This window comes from Silene latifolia, chromosome 1 (assembly GCF_048544455.1).
Source record: "Silene latifolia isolate original U9 population chromosome 1, ASM4854445v1, whole genome shotgun sequence".
In the NCBI taxonomy this organism is placed as follows: Eukaryota; Viridiplantae; Streptophyta; class Magnoliopsida; order Caryophyllales; family Caryophyllaceae; genus Silene; species Silene latifolia.
Window position 1 is genome coordinate 103,078,652 of NC_133526.1, and position 21,103 is coordinate 103,099,754.

The window sequence follows — 21,103 nt, forward strand, 5'->3', positions numbered from 1 at the left end:
CACTTAACCGGTAATTTTATTGCCAAATCCACATTTATACAATTGGTTGAGAGAAGTCAATTTGGAGGTATGCCTAGTGAAGACCCTCATTCTCATATGGAGACTTTTTGTGACTATTGTGATGCAATTTCTCAAACCGGAGTTACTCAAGACCAAATTCGATGGGTCTTATTTCCTTTTTCTTTGATTGGTTCCGCGAAACAATGGTTGAAGAGCCTAGATATGGCTACTCTTGGTATTGATTCTTGGCAGAAATTGGCACTTGCTTTCTACAAGAAATTCTATCCTTCGGAGAAGACTAACATGTTGAGAGCCCAAATCACCGGGTTCAAACAAAGAGATGAGGAATCTTTGTATGAAGCATGGAAGAGATTCAAGGACACTTGTCGATCGTGTCCACACCATGGACTTAGCGAGTGGTTCCTTGTACAACAATTTTGGAATGGTGTATATGAAGACTCCCGAAACATTCTCAATATGGGATCAAATTGTATGTTCACCGAAGTTGATGACAATCAAACATGGAACAAAATTGAAGAAATGGCGGTCCATAACTCACAATATAGTAGACCTCGGAAGGCTCTAGAGGAGGAAAACATGAGGTGGATTCCATTACTCAATTGGGTGCTCAACTTAGTGCTCATATTGATACCATTAATTTGAAGTTTGAGAAGGCCATGGCTAAACTTGAAGAGGGCTACAAATCACCCAAGCAACATGTTAATGCTATGGTGGCATCATCATCAATTTCAAGTAGAGTATGTGAGAATTGTGGAACTTTGGGACATGACCAAAGTGAATGTAGGGGAACAAGTGAACAAGTGAATTCTTTCCAAGCATACAAAAGTGGCACCACTTATTCCAACTACTACAATGAGAATACCAAATTCCACCCCAATATTTCATACAAAAGTCAAAATGTTCAAAACCCTCAAACATACACCCCACCTCCAATGAGAAACCAAGCTCAAAGACCCTTTTATAATCAAAACCAAAGTTATTAGAATCAACCTCCATACAATCAAACAAATGACCAAGGTTTTGATGTTCAAAAAGCGGTCCTCCAAATTCAAAAGAACCAACAAGAGTTTTTTACTCAAATGCAAAAGGATAGCCAAGCAAAAGACATCAACATCAACAACATACTAGCTCAGACAAAGATGTTGGATACCCAAATGTCTCAATTAGCATCTTCTAGTTCTCAAAGACAAAAGGGGCAATTACCACCTCAAGGTAATCCCCCAAGACATGAGTCGGTGAGTGCCATCCATTTGAGGAGTGGTACAAGGTATGAAGGGCCGAAGAGGCCCATTGATGAAGATGTTGTGAATGCTAGTGACAAGGAAAGAGTTGAAAACTCTAAGAAAGAAGAAGAACCCGCCACCATTCAAGAAGTTTCAAAGAAGAAGAATAAAGAGAAGGCTAAGGGGAAAGAGCCTATTGTGATTAGACTTCCATTTCCAAGTTGTCAAGCTAAGCCTAAGTTCGATGAACAACTTGGAAAGTTCATGGAGATTGTGAAGAACTTGGAAGTCTCAATCCCATTCACCAAATTGATTAACCATGTTCCGGCCTATGCGAAATACATGAATGATATTCATACAAAGAAGAAATCCATCCAGAAGCTAGAGACTATTACATTCACCAAGGTAAGTAGCGCCATCCTACAAGGAAGTTCACCTTCAAAACACAAGGATCCAGGAAGTTTCTCTATTCCATGCACCATTGGCGACACTACATTCAACAAAGCTCTATGTGACCTTGGGGCAAGTGTGAGTGTCATGCCATACTCGGTGTGTAAAAGGCTAGGAATGGGAGTACTCAAGTGCACTAATATCACACTTCTAATGGTGGATCGGTCAACAAAGACACCTTTAGGGGTGTGGGAGGATGTGCCGGTAAGAATTGGCAAGTTCTTCATCCCGGTGGACTTTTTTATTGTTGACATGGAGGAAGACTCCAACATTCCTATCATTTTAGGAAGACCATTCTTACACACCACGGGAGCGGTGATTGATGTGAAACATAGAGAGCTCACACTTGATGTGGAAGATGAAAAAATCACTTTTAACCTTGACAAGACAAAGAGAGCTCCCCGCTTACATGAGCCATGTTTCATGGTTGATCATTATAGCCGAGAAAGTGATAGGAAGAAGTTGGAATCTCAATACAAAGGACAAGCTATAGGTAAAGAATCACCACCCATATGGGAGAAGAAAGTGGATAATCTCCAAGATGCTCCATCCAAAGAGCAAGAAAGTTTCAACAAGAATGAGAGCTTGAATAGCTCACCGCCACTCATGGCAAGAGAAGAAGAAGGCCTCATCGGCCATAATGACAAGAAGGAAGAGGAGTTGTTCTCATTGACTCATGATACTATTGGGAAGCAAGCTAATGAAGTATGCAGTTTATGGGATGGTGAGTTTGAAGGGTTATTCAATCCTTATATTGGTAATGCTATGACCCAAGACCAAGGCTTTGGTGACCATGTTAACCCAAGTCATCACAATGAAGAACAACATATGCAAAGGTCTATTGAAGATCTTTATAATGAGAATGAACAAGCCTTCGACTACTTCTTCAAGGTGTTGAGCAACATCAACAACACCTTGGCTATGCCTCCTTGACATCTCATACATGAATGAGAGTTTGGTGGAGTCCTCCCTAAACCACCATTTGTAAATATTCTAACCCCTTAACTTGCATTTTACTTATTGCATTTTGTCAATTTTTGGATTTACCATTTTACTTTGATCAAGACTATCATTTTGAGAGAAAGTGAGGGAGGGACTTATATGTTTCTTGATGTGTAGTGTTTTGATTAGTGTGGGGATAGCAATTGCCTAGGCTATCCAAGCCTTCGTAGTGCCCCCAAAATGAAGACCAAAGGAGCGAAGACGGAATGACTTGGGTTATGAAAATACCCACGGGTGGAACTGAACCCGTGAGGTGCAGAAGCAATCCGAGCATCTCAAGAATAAGCCGCTCGTCTTGGGTGAAAATCCGAGCGTCTTGACTAGAATCCGTTCGTCCTGGCAGAGCTGAAAAGGAAAAATTTGCACTGGATATGAATCCAAGCGTCTCCTCAGGAATCCGCTCGTCCTGAAGCAAGAAGATCCAAGCGTCTCCCACGACAATCCGCTCGGATCGTACACTAGAGAGTCCGTGCCTGCTTTCAACTCGCTCGGATCATGTCAAGACTAGCAAAACCGAAATGCTCATTTCCTTCGAGAGGAGAATTTCCTCAACTTTTCTTAAGGACTTAATAGTCATTTAAGCCCTTAATAACCCTAATTTATGTACCTAATCTTTAGTATAAATAACTCATTGTACTACTTAGATTAGCATACTCTCTTAATCAAGTTATAATCAATTAGTAATCATTCCTTAATCTTGTAATCAACTCTTAATTTAGTCTTAATATAAATCTCAATATTTAATCTTTCCTTAATTTCTCTATTGTTCATCATTTATTTTGGGTAATTAGAAGATCATTTGGGTTTATTGGGAGATTGACAACCTTCCATCAATCATCAAGTACTTCTATTATTCTTTGCATTATTATTTTGGAATCTCCATATGTATAATTCTCTTAATCCTTGCTTTAATTATTGTTAATCATTTTCATTCATTCATCATGTTTTGCCTTGTTAATGTGATTGACAACCTAGTTAGCATGCTAAACTTGATCATGAGTGAGTAGTTTCCTTAGCTAGGGTTAATGGGTAATTAGGGAAACCAACATGGGGAATGATTCGTGCTTAATCTAATATGTTCACATAATTTATTTGCTTGCTTGTTGTGATTTCAACTTATGCACATGTTATGTTTGATGAAATGCGAGCCTATGAATCCTTGCAGTTTTTACCCATCACTCATATTTTCAATAAGGCATGTAAGACATAAACCAACTCGAGCCTCATTAGACAATGCATAATGTTGAATAGAAGGATTAAGTCGACTTGTAGGTGTTGTACAATCTAATCGATTCGGCTCCGGGACCCAAACCTTCTTAGGGATTGTAAGATATACACTAACTCGATCCAATTACAACAATAATTGCTTGCGTATAATTTGAGAACATGTTTGTATGATCAACTCCCATGTATTCCCCTATGAACCCATGATACCCTAGTGCTTTTAATCAATTGTTTACACCTTCATTTTATGTACCTTGCTTTGTTTTTATTATTGATTAGTTTTAATTGATATCCTATCTCAACCCCAAATTGTGACATCCTAAGACACGACCATTTACAATTGAAAATCCTACATCAATACCCGTCCCTTGGGATCCGACCTTTGCTTGCCTCTTTACTAAAAGTAGTTGGTGAAGTTATAAATATTGTTTTGGTTGGGTAACTTTTGACGACGAAGTTTTATACTAGAACCAAAAATGGCGACGTTGATTGTTGATTAGTTTTATCCGCTCGTCTCAACCAAAAGACGCTCCTTTCAGTAAAGATCCGCTCATCTTGGTTTTATCAAAATCTGGGATCTCACTCTGACCTTGAATCCGAGCATCCTCAATAGAATCCGCTCGTCTCCAGACAGTAATCCGCTAGTCTCCCTCTGCTGCAATTCAAAAACACGGGATTAAAACCCCCTTTCACATTCCATTTCCTTCATTCAAAACACAAACACAGCCTCAAAACCCTCAATCCCTCCATCCACAAAAATCAATTTTCTCAACCAAATTCACCCAAATCTATTCCAAACTTCCTCAAAACTCAAACAAATCACTCCTCTATCAACAAAAAGCCATTCAAACATCCAAATCCTCAAAAATTGAATCGATTTTCTAGGGTTAAAGACAAATTTCAAAAATCCTAAATCGATTTGGGATTCATTGAAGCTTGAGGTTACTAGAAGAATTCAAGCAAATCATTGGTTGTTGATACATACAAGGAGAACTATGGCTAGGACTAAAGGTGGAAGCAAGGCACCTACAAAACCAAAACTTTCCAAAAGGCAACAAGCACTTCAAGCTTCAAAGGCTTTGGTGGTTCAACAACCAAGAATGGAAATTCAAGAAACTCCTATTCCTGTGGTGGAAGCTACTACTTCTATCCCGGTTATTGAGAAACTTGAAAAATATCCGGAGGTAACTTTCACATCCGATTCTCATAGGAAAAATTTTGTGTCTCTTGCTAAGAAATCGATTTTACCCACCAAGTTTATTTGCCAAGATGCCTTGACCAAATCGGGTATCCTTGAAAGGACCAAGAACTTCTTTGAGTCCATCGGGTTGCTTACATTGTTTAATATACATGAATTGACCTACCCCTCCCTCACCTTGGAATTTCTAACTTCGTTGAAAGTTACAAAGGTGGAGACTCGAACGAACATTGAATTCCGCCTTGAGAATGTGGATAGGAAGATGTCCTTTAATGAGTTTGGCAAAGTTTTCGGTCTTAATAATGACTCGACTTATGTGAAGAAACCTTCAACAAAATATGATCCCGCCCCTTTGTGGAAAGCTATTACCGGGAAGAAATTCGAGTCCTTCCATGAATGTTGTGCCCTTTATGTTCATGACCCGGGCATAAGGGTGTGGCACAAGGTTGTGGGAAATACTCTTATTGCTAGGAAGGGGACTAATCACTTCACCGAATTAGATTTCATCTATCTCGAGTCAACCTTGAATGTCGATAAGAAGTTCACCAAGAAATATAATATCCTTCAACTTTTAATCGAAAGGTGGCTTAATATCGATCACGGCAAGGAAGGCGTGGCCTTTATAGTAAATGGGGGATTGGTAACGTTGTTGGCAAAGCACTTCAACCGGAATTTCAACAAAGATGACACTTATAAGCCGGTTAAGGGAGGCCACCTCATTGATCTAGCCACTATGGTTCACAAATTCCATTGGGATAAGAACGACAATCTTGACAACAAATTTGAGTGGCTTACAAAAGATGCCAAGTCCTTCATTAGACCAAAAAAAATTTGCCGACTAAATGTCAGAAGCCCGCACTATCTTCTCCCACTCTCCGAGGAAGCCGAGTCCATAATGCAACACCATAGGGAGGCTATTGCCGAGCCCTCCTTCTCTATTGTCACTCCACCCTACCTGTTCACCTACCATGAATTCCGACCCGAAAATGTTACTATGGGGAATGATTACTTGACTCTTTTGATGCAAGAAATGCATAAGCATGCCCATGAAGACCGAGTCAATGCATATAGAGCTCAATATCCGTCCCTCTTACACCTAGCTAGGCAAGGACTTCATGATCCATCATGTCCTTTGCCTAGTTGGGCGGATAGGGAAGTTTTCTTTCCTAATGCTCTTAGGGATGCTAGCATGGGTGATGAGGAGGTTGTTGTTGAGAGTGATGAAGAAGAAGAAGAAGAAGAAGAAGAAGAAGAAGAAGAAGAAGAAGAAGAAGAAGAAGAAGAAGAAGAAGAAGAAGAAGAAGAAGAAGAAGAAGAAGAAGAAGAAGAAGAAGAAAGCTCAAGTGATAGTGGTGAAGTCTCCGGGTCTATGGAGGTAGATGATGACAATGATGCTAGTGAGGATGATGATGATGATGATGATGATGATGATGATGATGATGATGGAGATGGTAGTGATGTCGCTATGGGCGACGATTGAGGATTAGAAAGCTCTTTGGAGGATGTCACAATACATTGTGAGTCTCCTACACCTCCTTTAGCTTTGTTCATTTCTCTTGTTTTTAAATTTGTATCTTGATCATGAGTTCGAGTCCTAGCAACACATAGAGGACTCCCACCTCGGTCCCATTGAGGTGTCTTTTATTGTTCCCACCATGAAAAATCCAAAATGACAATTTTAGTTGCATGGATTGCATTTTTTTATGCATGAACTCCCTCACTCTCACTTAGTTTGGGGAAGTTCAAGCATACGCATCGGGAGTTAATTCAAATTATGCTCGCCAACCAAACAAAAATTCATGCATCATATAGCATAGCTTAGTTTGCATTCACTTTTGTATATATATCATATAGTTTGCATTTAGCTTAGGAATCATGCATTTTCATATAGTTTGCATAATTTCCTATCGTATTGGCCATTGAGGATAATGCCCATACTAGTATGGGGATGGGAAATTCTAACATGACTTATAAAACAAAAATGATAAAAATTGAAAAATTTTGAAAAATACAAAAACATGTCCTTTTTATTTCATAAAAACATAAAACCATAAAAATTTGAAAAATGCAAAAACCCAAAAACATGTTCATTCCTTTTTAGTTTAGAATTGTATATATTGTATATACTTGTTTGTTTGCTTGTTTGTTTATTCTTTTTCACATTGATCGACTACGCCACATCCGAGATATGAGGATATTGAAGACCGCATGGTATGATCTTTCCAATCTCCTTTTTTCTCTTTATGTTAATGACTATGTGGCTTTATTTTGATTGATGCGGTATAAAAAATGTGATTATAGGATTGCATTTAGATAATTTGGCATACTAGTTGGTAGAAGCATATGCATTAGGATGTATAAATGTTAGTTGCTATTGGAGTAAGTGCCCCCGACAATAATGCGATCACAATTGTCGATCATATTGATCACATATTTAAATCTCATACCAAGAATACGAAAGGGATGATAAATTACATATATAGTCAACTGGTCCACACATATCGGTAATGATTGGCTGGCTAGAGTTTGACATTACCGTCGTGCGACGGTGGTGATCAGTTGATCCCTTGAGGTCACACCTAAAGGACGATTCCCTTAATTGAAAAAGGTTAATTAATTGTATGTCGATACAGATTCATTAATTCCTTAAAATTGAACAAATTATCATCATAAGAGAGAAAATGACATCTTATTATAATGTGATTAAATAAGATTTTATTTAGTAATTTAAGAAGTTATATTACTAAAATTAATCGGTGTTTACGAAACACGCGAGATGAGAATGATAAGTTAGTTATAATTACAAGATGTTGTGAATTATACTAACTAGTATTTAAATGACCATTTTATGAGAAAGTAATTTTGAATTACTAGTCAATTTGTTAAATGTGATTTATTTAATTTGTAAATGTTATTTAATTTGTTAAATATGCATTTTAAATTAAAACATGACATAATACATGTCACATGTCTCATGACATACAATTGTACAATTGACAAAAATAATATGAACTCCATATTACACTTCAAAAACCGAAAATGGATGGGCAATAAGAAGTTTTTGCCTTTTTTCATTTGTCTTATGCATGTGTCTAAAATGCTTGATAGTGACTTGACCATGAAAAGCCTTACACTAGTTTGTCTTGTGAAGACAAAAAGGAAAAAGAAAAATGGTCCCTATACCACTAAGAGACCACCGGTTTTTGCATCATCAAATGGAGAGATGTTCTCAATTATTCATTCATTCTCTTATGTTTAAACAAAAATATAAACTTCTCTATCTTGTTCATCATAAAATCAAGTTTTATGAATCTAATTTGTATAAATCAATTATTAATAATACTAGTAGTAGTATATGAGTATTAGTAATCAATTTTAAGGTAAACCACATTACAAATATCTAGTACATGTTAGTTTGTGGGATTAAGGATAGTCTTGGGTGCTACTAATTGGAGGGCTTCTTTTTTGAAGTCATAAATGTTCATCCATTATTGAAAAGCTCAAGAACTAACAAGAAGGAGATCTTGTTGGTGCCCATTTGACCGAAATTTAGTTGGTGAGAAATTGATTTTCTTATCTCTTCTTATTTAGTTTGCATGCATAAGATTTGTAATTAATTTTATGACTAAATTAATTTGAAACATATATGAATATGTTAAATAATGAGATATAGATTTCTAACAAGCGGTATCATGAGCCTAGGTTGTTTGCATGCAAATCGGTTATTGTTTTTCCGAGTTATATGATTAACATATAAAACTTATAAATTTGTGTTTATTATGACATATCACGAAATTTATTATGCATGTTAAAGTTTCTGGTCCTAAAATGTTTTAGGATATTTTGGTTTAATTTATGGATTTTATTGTTCATTTTATATAATAATGGCATTAAAATGTGATTTTATGATAAAAATGTCATGTTCGGACTAAAATTAGCTAAACTTCGAATTTTCCAGTGGTTTTTGGATATGTTTTCACATGTATTATTTTTAGATGATATGGAAATTTTCATAATTTTTGGAGTTTTTATGCTCGAAATATGGATTTTTCATGATAAAAATCGAATTTAAATGAAAAATAGGTTAATATGAGATAAATTTTAAATCTGGTCATAGAAATTTAGTATGTTGTCACATGCAATTTTACAAGATGTGTGTAAAATAATAGGCTATAATGAAGTCTTCATGCATGATTTATGAATTTTTGATGAAAAATAGCATAAATAGTGACTTAATTAGTGAATAATTGCTAAAACATACTTCATGACTAAGGAAAAACGTCACATGTTGCAATTTATTATCTTTTTCAAATCTAAAATTGAAAAGTTGATTAATATAAATTTTCTCATGTTTTTATGATTATAATTGATAAATCCGATAAACCGCAACATTGTTTTTCCCGATAAATTTCGAAATTTTTAACCTAAGTTTTTTGAACATTATGAGTGTCATGGTATTTTTCCAGAATGTTCATGAGTTTAAAATTTAAAATTTTGAATTTATTTGAAATTTTTGTGATTTATTTGGAGTTTAAGGCATTTTATTGTAACTTTGAGTCCATTAATGAACAATTTTAAGAAATATAAGTTAATTATAGTCAAATGGTTAGTGGAGATTAATTTTGAGTCCTAAGTTGGTTAGGGTAATTAACTTGAGCATAAATATGATTTTATGTAATTTATTGTGATTTTAAAAGGCTGAATCACGCAACTCCGTAAAAACCGATTAATATACGATATTGGCTCCTTAAAGGCGATTTAGCATAAAATTGGGCATGTTCATACATATTATAATGCTGCATTTTATTTATGATTGTCATAATTTTATTTTATGTAATTTTGAATTATGTAATTTTTACTTAGTATGGCCTTAGTTTTTAATTGGTATTACCCGAAATGTATGGGAATATCGATTCGGTTGTAATTTATTGTGATCTCGTACCACCGTTTTGTAATTTAATAGATTTATTTTATTTTAATTACAAATGTATAATAGGAAATTATGTAATTTGTTATGTAATTTATTTATTCCGGAGATTCTTGAAGACGGTGTCACTCAAGGAGGCGATCCTTTAAAGACGGTGTTACCTCGAGATGCGTGCCAAAACCGAAGTTCAAGGGATCAATGGAGTTGGTTTCCGAATTTATTTATATGTTGCATCCATCGCTAAATCGCTATAACTAAAACATGCATTATCATTTTAATCGAGTTTATCGACCGTGTCAATTACAATTATCGTAGTTCACCGCTTTAGTTCACTTAAAACGTGATAGATGATAAATTGACATGACCTCTCGCTAAAAATAAACAATTGAGACATAGCCTTACCAAAAAGTAGAAACCATGAAAACCTATTTCGCGAGGGAGTGCACTCGGCCACCCCGAGGTACAAACCTTGTTACGTAGGGGAAGTGGGTGATAAATGTCTATCCACCGAGTTCATGTTGATGAGGGTTTCATCAGCTACCCCGTGCCCAAGTTAATGTGAATTTGGATCATGGACACATTTATTTGAAATTTGGATTGAGCTCAACGGAAGTATTCGTGACCGTAGTCGCATGTGTTCTGGGCTATAGATAAATATTAGAGTAATTTTATCGACCGAGAGTTCTAAAAGTAGAATCGATTAAAGAGTTAATCCACCGAGTTATATTGATGAGGGTTTCATCGGCTACCCCGTGCCCAAGTTAATATGAATTTGGATCTGGGAATCATTTATCATAGTTGGGTAGAGGTCACTATGTAAATGCTTTACTTGTTATTTACAAGTATTATTATAACGATGAATGTTTTGTTTTCACTATTCCGTTATCATATTGTTCTATTTCTTTACCACAATTCATATACGATATCATTTCGATTTTTGATTCAAATCTCCATTAAAACATCGTAACTAAAGACAAAATTTGAATTTTTCTTCTAAAAACCTCGTATTATCCATTGTAAGGATCTCTTGTAAAGAGTATAGATTAAAGTTATTCATTATCAAACAGGTTTTTGATTCTTGACTAACACATCTACTTACAATGGATTGTTTTTCATATACTTAATTGAATTAAGTACCTTGAAGCGATAAATTGTTTTGGTAATTAGATTTGTCAGAATTCGTAATTGACCAAAATAACGCAACCACTTCAATGAAAGTTTTCAGACTAAAACGATTGAATTGAAGAGTAGTCTTCATAAGATTCAACTTTGCTTCTCTAAGTAAAGATTCTTTGAAATGAGTGGGAGCATTCTCTTAAACCGTTAAGAAAAGGACGACCGATAAAGTTTCCATTGTCTTAAATGTTGGACACTAGAAAGGAAACTACCCCAAATTATTGAAGGATCAACAAGTTAGTTGTGGGAAATCTAATGGGACCTTCTTCTTTAAATGTTTATTTGATTAAACATAAATTTTGCTAGTACTACTTCGTCAATATTAGAAACCGGTGGTGGTTTTCACCATTGTACTTGATACATAGGATGATTAGAATATGACGACTAGCAACAATCATGTTGAGAGATAGAGTCATTGTGTAATCAATCTAGTTTTGGGTTTATAGTTGTACTTAATTATGACTATTAGGTGCATAAACTCTAAATAAGAATATAAACTTGTTAAGATACAAAAGAGGTTTCACTTTTGTGACCCTTTACACCATGATTTGATGTATGGCTAGCCCATTATCAAGGTGATTATATTCTAAACCAAACTTAAATGATATATCATGTGGATGATGCAAGACTCAAATTGGTAACCCAGGATTAAACCTTAAATTCTAGAATGATCAACGCAAAGAGTTATCAAGTACTCTTGAAACCATTAGATCTTATGGTATATGCGTATCTTGTATTCAAAGCAAGATGTCTCGTACCTTTTGGTTGAAAAGGAGATCGAGAATGTAAATCATTGATACAGAATAGGTTGATCATTTACTTTTTTCAACGATTTAAGTTGACGCTAATGTGTTCACTTAATAAGATAAATAGAGAAATCTTTGAAGAATTTCAAAGAGTTCAAGGAATCACGATTTAATCGCGATGGGATTATCAAAGTGAAGACTTTGATATAAGCCAAAAGAAATGTGATATAGTATCACAAGTTAATCTCTCTTAACATACATTATGGGATAATGTGTGGTTGGATAAGAAATGAAACGCTATTCGATATGGTTTGGACTTCAATCAAGTCACTTTGAGTTACTTGATCCTTTTGGGGATTTTATCATTTTGTCTAAAATATTTTTCCACTAAATCTAAAATGAATCATATGAGATATGAAATGGTAGGGTACCATGCTTGTAAGTTTTCACAAGTAACAAATGCTAATTTTTCCCTTTCAATTATCACGAGTACAACGGGTTTGCGGCTCGTGAAGCTGTCTTTCTAAAAATACAAGTTTATTTCTAGAAGACGGAGTGGGAGAAATTATTCAAGAGCCACAAAGAATGCCACAAAGAATGTTATGTCCCAAGAAACTGGTCTTTCTTGAACACATGAGACGTTTTGTGTAAAAAGTTGTTTCTTCAAAACCTAGGAGGTTAAAGTCATCACTTGTTGAAGATGATGAATTAGTGTTACTTTTAGAAAGTAAAGAGCTTGCAACTTACAAAGAAATTGTTTGATTCAAGTTGATTACTTCTGGAAAGTAATGAACATGTGACTTACATAAGAGTGTTAAAGTCAAAACTCAATACAAGGCGTAGAGCCATGAAAATCCCAAATAAATTCCAAGTGAATTGTTAGATATCAAGGCTTGATTAGTTGCAAAGGGTCTTGCACTAATAAAGAGAGATTTCAAAGCTTGATTGGTTGCAAAGGGTTTTGCACTAATTGAAATGCTTAAGTCTATTTGGATCTTCTTAGGGATTGTGTTTCATTATGAGGATACACATACAGCAAGTGAATCTAAAACCCACTTCTTCAATTAGAAGGAATATATTCAATACATTTCTTAAGTTTTGAAGATTCTTGCAATCCTAAGATAATGTGAAACTTAAGAGAGGGTCTTAAGTAGGACATCAATGAGTTGGAATCAACATTTTGATCATGTGATAAAACATTTCTCGATAAGTCGAGAAGTTGTGTTTATACATGAAGTTTAGTGGGAGTTACGGAAATTTTAATTAGTCTTATTCGATAAGTCGAGAAGTTGTGTTTATACATGAAGTTGTGTTTATACATGAAGTTTAGTGGGAGTTGGAATCAACATTTTGATCATGTGACATATTGATCATTGGGAATGATTTCAGACTTTTGGAGAAATATATTATACATCTTTAATATCTAGATTTATGGAGATAAATCCACATGATATTAGCGTCAAATAAGGAGTCTTATGTTGATAAGATTTATGACTAGTTCAATCGAATTGAACATATTTGATTGATTCCATTTGCTTCCGCTGCCGGATCAATTAAATAGTAATGATGTATAACACTTCATATACTTTGAGTATGATGAATTTTTTTCTTTTTTTTTTCAAAATCGAATTTAAGGAATCTTTACCAAGTAAGCCATAAAGATTACCCTTAAGTGCTTGCAGAAGCATTAATGAAGTAAAGCAAAGTGTTTTTGAAGCAATTTTGTGTAAGGATGTTACACAAATGACAATTGACAATTGAGATTGCGCATGGTTTCTGACAAAACCATAATCAAAACACATTAGGATGGTTAAGATACCATTATGGCTATGTTATCTAAGAAATAGATTTTCTAGAATCGTTCTAGGCAATAAAGAACAATGAGAAATATTTACAACGGAAATTGAGTACACTTGCAATCATGAGACGTGCAAGAAGGATGAGTCCCGCACACTGTGAAAACAGTGGGAGCTATTCTAAGGCTAGAGGGCCTATGTCTTGATTGGATCTCGACACGTACTCAGAAAGTTTTGTAATGCAAATGTATACATTACAAAAGAAAAACGAGTATGTAGTAAGGTTGAGTAAGGTACAAGAAGTTGATAAAACCGACTAACCAAAGCCTTCTCATAGGCTTAACATGATGAGTCATGTCATTTCAATTGAATTGAGATGAACAACTACATTCAAGATCAAACTGGATTATAGAATATGAAGTAGTAATCAAGTATTGACTACTCATATGATAATCACATTTATCGTTCGAGTTTTTAAATCTGAAAACTCCTTTATACTTTGTTACATCCAAACGGGTTGTAGAGACAATATTGAACCCCGTTAAAGTGAACCCGGATTAACATAGTATTTGCCCATAGTCACTTGTATGAGGTGACGTGTAACACCCCACGGTAATTGAAGAGGTCCAGTGATAGGCTTAAATGACTAGTGCTTAAAGGGATTGGAAGTACTACTCATATCAACAAAAGTGCACTTTCTTTTATGGTCATCCATGCGAAAGAACTCCAAAGTTAAGCGTGCTTGACTGGGAGTAGTCTTAGGATGGGTGACCTCCTGGGAAGGTTTCCAGGATGCGTATGAGTGAGGACAAAATGCGCTATAAAGGACCCGTGTTGATCTGTGGGCCATGTACACAGCCTGGTGAGCTATCATAAATAACCGCTCCCGACCCGGTTTGGGCCGGGGTGTTACAAGTGGTATCAGAGCAACCCTGCGACCGTGTGGTGATCGGAGGCAGTTGTTATACGCTCCTGGAGGCAGTGGTTATACGCTCCATTGTGATCACACATCTAGCGGGGGAGGATTCTGGGTTAGCGGTTATGCTCCCAGGCGCAACGAGGACGTTGCGTTCTTCAAGTGGGGGTGACTGTAACACCCCACGGTAATTGAAGAGGTCCAGTGATAGGCTTAAATGACTAGTGCTTAAAGGGATTGGAAGTACTACTCATATCAACAAAAGTGCACTTTCTTTTATGGTCATCCATGCGAAAGAACTCCAAAGTTAAGCGTGCTTGACTGGGAGTAGTCTTAGGATGGGTGACCTCCTGGGAAGGTTTCCAGGATGCGTATGAGTGAGGACAAAATGCGCTATAAAGGACCCGTGTTGATCTGTGGGCCATGTACACAGCCTGGTGAGCTATCATAAATAACCGCTCCCGACCCGGTTTGGGCCGGGGTGTTACATGACGTCTCGAAGTGACTAGAGTGTGATGCGATTGATGGCAAGTTCAAGTGCCATAGAGTCATGTGAGATGACTAGTCGATCACATAGACAGACTGTTAGGAACACTTTGTCGGGCAGTGACCGCTTATAGAGTTCTAGCAAATTTATATAGCCTGGTCGTGGCGAGAGCTACTATAGTATTCTAATGAGTCGATTCTTTTGACTAAAGACTGTTTGCCTAAGGTGGCACAGTTTCAGATTAACTTTGATTTGTGTTACTACGACCTTCGTAAATGGGGTCAAATGGGCATATTTTGGGTTATGATGGCTGTGGCTAGTCGAAGGGAATAGTGCGATAGAAATTGTCCACCCCCTTGTCAGGGTTAAAGCAATATCTCAGGGCCACTCGAGGAGTAATGAACTGGAAATGCGTGGCCACGCTCGGATGGTATCTATGGTAGATAACTCCGGTCAATCAGTTATTCTCCAGATCGAGGAAACCACTCTCGATATGATCACTTGCAAGTACGACCCAAAAGACACCTTGCATTGAGTGGAAGATAGTAATAGGATAAGAGAATTGGTGACGCACACTTGTCGAGGACAAGTGTAATACCCCGTATTTTATATATAATCAATTAAATGGATATTATTATATATTAGTTATTATACATTTTATATTACTAATTAAGTCGGGTTAATTGTTGAGTCGATAATTACGTTGCGTTATCGTAAGTTAATTGAGACGGGTTTATATGGAATTCGAAATGTGAGCTAACCCATTTGAGTTGGCCCAATAATATATTTAACCCTAATTAACCCTAAACACTACCTAACCCTTCCTCTCACCCACCTCCCTCACGCCTCCCTTCTTCATCAACACCAACATCAACCTTCACGCATAAAGAGAGAGAGAGAGAGAGCGAGCTGGGTGTGGACGGCGCAGCAAGGAAGCCCTTAGGGTGGTTGGCGACGACCGTGGGTGGCCCTGGTGGCTGTTGTGGTGGCGGAAAAAGGTAACAGTGCAACCTTTCTCCTCTGTTTTCATCTTTTCTGTCGGGTTTTTAGGGGTTGTGCGTGTCTTGGTGAGGCTTTGCCGGTGGTTGTTGGCAGGGTAAGGGAGTAGTATGGTAAGGGTCGAGTGGGGTGGTGGTTGTTGAGGTGGTTTTAGGCGGTGGTGGTGGCTGTGAAGGGCGGCAGCGACAAGGGGGTAGAAACGGGTTTATGCAGTGGTTTTCAGACGGGTTTAGATGGGTAGGTTTGGGGTGGCGCCACCGTGGACTTGGGGGAGGTCGAAATGGTGGTGCCACTGTTTCTGGGTGCGTGGTTTGGCGGCGAGCATGACGGTGGTGATTTGGCAGGGGATAGGTGAGAGTTGCGGTGGTTGTAGGTGGAGAAAATGGGAGTTTGGTGAGGCTTGGCGGTGAACCAGGCCAAATGACAGCCCTGGTTCGACTCGCCGGCGGCAGTCGACCAGGCTGGTGGTGGTTGTTGGTGGTGGGGTCGAAGTGGGGAACATGGCTGGTGGTTGTCGTGGTGGTTCAGGCGGCGTTTGAAGGGTGTGGGCGAGAGTGAAGTGCGGGTTGTTTGAGTTGTTCGTTTGATTCGGGTTTTTCTTAAATCGTTTAATTCATTAAATTAGTTATTTAATTTAATTCCCGAGTTATTTAAATAATTAAAGACGGGTTTTGAGTCGGGTTTGTTAAAAGAGAAAAGTTACTATATCGGGAAAGTTTCCATTTTAAGAAATTCTACTTTAGTAACATTCTATGTTGGGAAGTTGGGTCAAATACTAATCGGGTTATTTTAGTTATCAGTTGGGCATAAGTTTGGTGTCGGGATTGTATTTCGGGAAAGTTTCTATTTTTAGGAACTCTCTATATTAGGTAACCTATCTATTTTCTTAGTAGCTTCTATTTTGGGAGATTTCTATATTTAGTAATTGGTAATTATAGATATTATAACTGTTTTAGGTGACGGATTCGTGAAGGATCGATAATCAAATTCGTTGCTTTATTTTCTCGGACTCGCTTGAATCGCTTAATTGGATTTGCTGGCACTTTGAGGTAGGGAGATACACTTGACTTATTATCGTTGTTGTTGAATTGTGTTGACTTGTTTCATGGTTGTTGATTTACGTTATGATTCATATACGGAAGGTGATTGATCAATTGATCGTATTGAGTATGATATCACAACACCGGGTAACCGCATGATGATTTTATGATTTATCAGTTCAGTGATTTATATATATTGTGTTGCATTAATTTCTTTTGAGCATTCATATGCATTGGAGATGGAGGATGTTGTGGATGTGGTGTGGTGATGACGATGTTGTGATAAGGCCCAGGCGGGTTCTGCAGGACTTGCCCTGGTGTCCTCAGCTGCGAGCTGGCAGATCGGCTACGGTCGATATATATAGTCTACCGGGGATCCTTATGGCTGGGCGTTCCGGGTTATGTGTTATGAGATATGAGTTATGAGATATGAGTTGAGATGGAGATGGAGGTGACGGAGGAGCATGCATATCATATTTTGTTGTTTCATTGTTTTTCCCTACTCAACCTCGTGGTTGACCACGTGTGTTTCGTGAACACCGTGACGACCCAAATATTGGCGAGCAGACTTGACAGGTTTAAGAGATAGAATGGGAGCTTGGTGGGCGTGAGACACTGGATCAGAAGACTTAGTAGCTAGATCATCATCTAGAAGACTTTCACTTTTATTTATGTTAGTTCTTTGTACTTTGACGTAGAAGAGGTTTTGTAATAATTAAGTTAAAAATAATTATATAAATTGCCTTGGAGTTTAATTTGTTATTCACTACCTCGGAAAACCGAGATGGTAACAGTCCGGTTTATTAGGGAATGTCTTGACGAAGGCTCCTTCATAAACCGGGGTGTTACAAAGTGGTATCAGAGCGAACGATCCTCAGGCCTAAACCAATGAGCCCAATGAACATAGGATGTGTCTAATTAAAATGAACCCCGGGATAGAACTGTTAGGAGCACACTAAGGTAAGGTATGAGTTAGGGGCCCCCTCATACCGAACCAGTGGCCCTCCCAGTTGACCCGGAAACCCTGAGTGTATATGAGAGAAAGGGTAGAAAAGTTGCTTGAGGTTGAACATGAAATTCATATATCGTTGCCTAAGTGTTAACTGATTGATAAATTGATTGTTGCATAAAAGATTTGATGTATACCTTGAGACCCATATATTCTAACCATTCTGCAGGACAACGCTACGGTAAGTATTTTGTATGAATGATGACGTGATCATATGATGTTAGGGAGATGAGAAATAAATTTCCGTGTTCAGATTGATAATCAATGAAGTGTTGGATTGTGGTAGTCGTGAGCGTGAAAATAATTGCGAGTCGATGATAGTTACCTAGGTGGATGTTGAATGATGTGCTGATAGTACTATTATGTCTAGTAATATGCGGTTATGTGATCCCGAAGCCATGCTAGTATAGTCTTGTGATAGTAATAAGAAACACTATTGAATTGCATGTTTATAGTCATAGCAATCGTGATTTAGATGTACGGAGTAGATCGAGATGCGAAGGGATTCTATGGGGTAGATGTTACGAAATAGACAGTGTGAGATTTAAGTTAGGATGAGTTAGTATCGATAGGATGGTTGTAAGAGTTTGGAACATAGAAAATGAATGACATAGTGCTGAAACTCGTTTTGTTTGATGTTACTCTTTAATTGACCTTACTGCCATTTCTTTTCTGTTTATTTCCTATGGATGAAAATTTTATGAGAGATAGCCTTGGGAGTTAGTGTTTGTTTGGCGTTGGTTTCATGCTTATATGATATACGGATTAGGAGTAATAAATATTTTAGTGAGCTGTGGTTAGGAAGTTCCTGTGCAGTGATGTTTTGACCAACGATTTTGTAAAAATCCTCATTTAAATTGTATTAATAATTTTTGCATAATTCCAACTCCATCGATCAGAAGATTCGCATATGTTTTCAAATTAATAAGCCACGAAAAATCTTGATGTCTCAATATTAAATAATAAGTTTTGCAAACTGACCCAAGTTTTGGACCAATTGCTGTCACGTGTTTGTTTGGACCAACTGAGTTGTAAAATTCTTTAAAAATGGAATTCTTGTGCTTTAGACCTAATTCTTTTTCCCCTTTGTTTTTAACCCTCCGTGTTTTATAAAAATAATATGAACCAAGTTTTAATCGAAAGGTTATTTATTCGTGATCTTTGAAAGTTACAACGTGAATCATGACTTGTAAAATGTGTGTTCTAGGTTGAGTTTTCATACAATTGTTTGGTTACTTCATGAGCCTTATTAATGTGACCTTATAATGTTTTTATACGATGACAGCAGCACGCATGTTCAGTAGCTATGTATCTTAACAAGTGATAGAATTAAAATTTAGTTAATAACATTGGGGCATGATAGTATGAGTGAAATTGAATAGCTTAATTTGATTTTTAATCGAGGGTGAAATATTTTATACAAGTCCAGTTGGTTGCATATTTTATATATGTTTGGCATGTTGTAATATCTCTGGTGTGTTCATCATAATTGCATAGTGGTCGAATATATATAAATATAAAACTATATTGTCATATCTAGGTAAAGTTGATGGCGTTAAATGTTAATTTGATTGTTCTAATATACTCGCATGAATAATTATAATAATTATGTTAAATGTTTACACATGGATGGTAGTAAGGATTATGTCTAAATGTTCCCACATGTAGGATGTCATCTGAGTTCTAAGGTCCTTTATGTGAGTCTGTGTGCCTATAGTTATACTTATTGCTTTAATTGCATTAAATTATTTCAGTTGAATTTAAAACCTATAACATGATAATAAACAGTGTCGTTATTCCTTATTGAATATGTTCGTTATTATATTATCATAAAATGCTAAAGTGATTCTTGCAATTGTAGCACGACATTTGACATATCTATATTCTCGAGTCGTTACTATCAATTATATTATAATAAAGATTGTTTATGATAGCTATGTTGGCAATTATAATTCGATAACCCTTTGATGATTCACATGATATGCATTTGTTTAAATGATAGTCGTTATAGTTACGTTTAATTGAGCCTACGAGTTGCCTAATTATTCAAATCGTGCAAATCAGAGAAGTTGTTCAAGTTGCTAATCTTTTGTCATAGCTAGTGTTTTACAAAGTATATGATGGCAAATGTATATGTTTAAGCTATTTATACGATATCTTTTGTTTTGATGAAAATGAGTATACTAAGTTGCTAGACACAATTGAATGATATGGTTGCTAAAATGTGAAACATATGTGTGATATGGAAGTAATGTTGTCGTTGTCATAGATCATATGTAGTTACTTTTATGGGGAAACACGTTTTCGGAATCGATATCGTGCAAACAATTTTGATAATTTAAAATATGAATTATGAGTATGTTGTTGATTGCTTAAATTCATCGGCCTAATTCGTGACCTAAACCAGTGAGTGAGTAAATGGTGGTATGGACATGGCAATAAGATCCTGTGATTGTGATGGATAGTAGTGGTAGATCTATTTTCTGTGATATGTTTACAAATGTGAGAAGTCTCTTAAATTGTTTTGTTGATTTTACTCTCGCTCGCTCATGGTCTATAACTGATCATCAAATTTGTTTAGTTGTGAAACCGTGTAAACCTTGGTTCCTTTCTTGTTGTTCTTTTAGTTTGATGCTGTGTTTTAAGTTAAGCATGAGCTATGTAATAAATGTTACTTGTTTACAATCAGTTATTTCCATAATAAAACCTTGTTTCGACTTTAATGTTAATGCGCAATCTCTTATCATGTGTTCTTTCCTGTTACATGTTGGTGATAGTGATTTTGTTGCATATGTATATGAAAGTTGAAAAGAGGTTACGAGGACGTAACCATGTTTCTAGTCGGGTAGGATTGTAAAATCTTAAGGTTTATGTTGCACTTGTTTGTAG

At 36.5% G+C, this 21,103-nt stretch overlaps 1 non-coding gene across 1 annotated transcript; it reads right to left on the reverse strand.

Annotated features, from left to right (window-relative positions):
- Positions 1 to 303: 303 nt before the first annotated feature.
- On the reverse strand, positions 304 to 410 carry LOC141620472 (small nucleolar RNA R71). The gene has a single exon (XR_012531973.1). It is a non-coding gene; the product is annotated as a small nucleolar RNA R71 (small nucleolar RNA).
- Positions 411 to 21,103: the final 20,693 nt, after the last annotated feature.